A 1250-nucleotide genomic window follows, 5' to 3' on the forward strand; every position below is an offset into this window, starting at 1 on the left:
CTCCCAGCCGGGGGTTTCCCTGGCACCCGGCGCGCAGGGACAGTCCGTGCCAGCGGGCTGAGGGAAATTACACCAGCCATAAAAACCCCCTAGCCTTAAAAACGCAGCAAACTACACTAAAAACAAACATACATTAGAAAATGTAACACAAGCACTTCTAGACCGTTTCCCAAAGGTGACCACACGCACAAATGCAACCCCTACAGGTGACAATGACGCTGCTCCCAGCTCAGAGCCATCACAGGGGCCAGAGCAGCCTGGCCCCGCGGTGCCACACACAACAGGGGGCAACTGGCAGCAGCAAGTCCAGAGGAGACCACAAAAATGATCGGAGGGCTGGAGCAGCTGAGAAAAGGAAAGGCTGAGAGTCGGGGCTGCTCAGCCTGGAAAGGACAAGGCTCCACAGAGACCTCTGAGCAGCCTTCCGTTACTTAAAGGCAGCTTAAAAGAAAGAGACACTTTTTAGCAGGGCTGGTAATGGTTTTAAACTAAACAAGGGGAGATTTAGACTAGATACAAGGAAGAACATTTTTTTACAATGAGGGTGGTGAAACACTGGAACAAGCTGCCCAGAGAGGTGGCAGAAGCCCCAGCCCTGGAAACAGTCGATGTCAGGTTGGACAGGGCTCTGAGCAACCCGATCTAGTTAAAGATGTCCCTGTTCACTGCAGGGGGGTTGGATTAGATGGCCTTTAAAGGCCCCTTCCAACCTGAACCATTCTATGAAGACCCTCACATGCAGAGCAGGGCAGCAACCCCCTTGGCCAGCCTGTCCCAAAGTGCTGGAGTTTCAAGGCAACATGTTACTATAAACTCTGCTGCCCATTACAGTCTCCTTCACCCTTTAATTATGGCCGTGGAAAGAACATAGTGTACAACTGTATTGTCATGGGGTGGAAGGACTTGTATTTAGGACTTGTATATATCTGTGCCTTATATTTAGAGACAAAAATCAGTGGAAATGCACATTTCTGAGAGAAAGTCCTTGAAAACTCCTGAATGATGCCTAGGGCAGGGAAATTGTTCCCTTGAGAGAGTGAGCAAAGGGGCCAAAACTCTGAATCAGTATTTTCACAATCACAGTCACAAAATCAAGATGAAGTGGTCACAGCATCTTTGGTGCCTATTAGCACACCCAGCAGATGCAATGCCAGCAGCAGAGTGGCAGTGTTGTAACAAAGGCATTTGGCAATTTCCTTGAAAGAAATGCTGATGCATTGTTCAACTCCAAAGTATTCTGTTAAAACAGC

Source organism: Chaetura pelagica, unplaced genomic scaffold (genome assembly GCF_000747805.2).
Source record: "Chaetura pelagica isolate M959 unplaced genomic scaffold, ChaPel_1.0 scaffold344, whole genome shotgun sequence".
Classification (NCBI taxonomy): Eukaryota; Metazoa; Chordata; class Aves; order Apodiformes; family Apodidae; genus Chaetura; species Chaetura pelagica.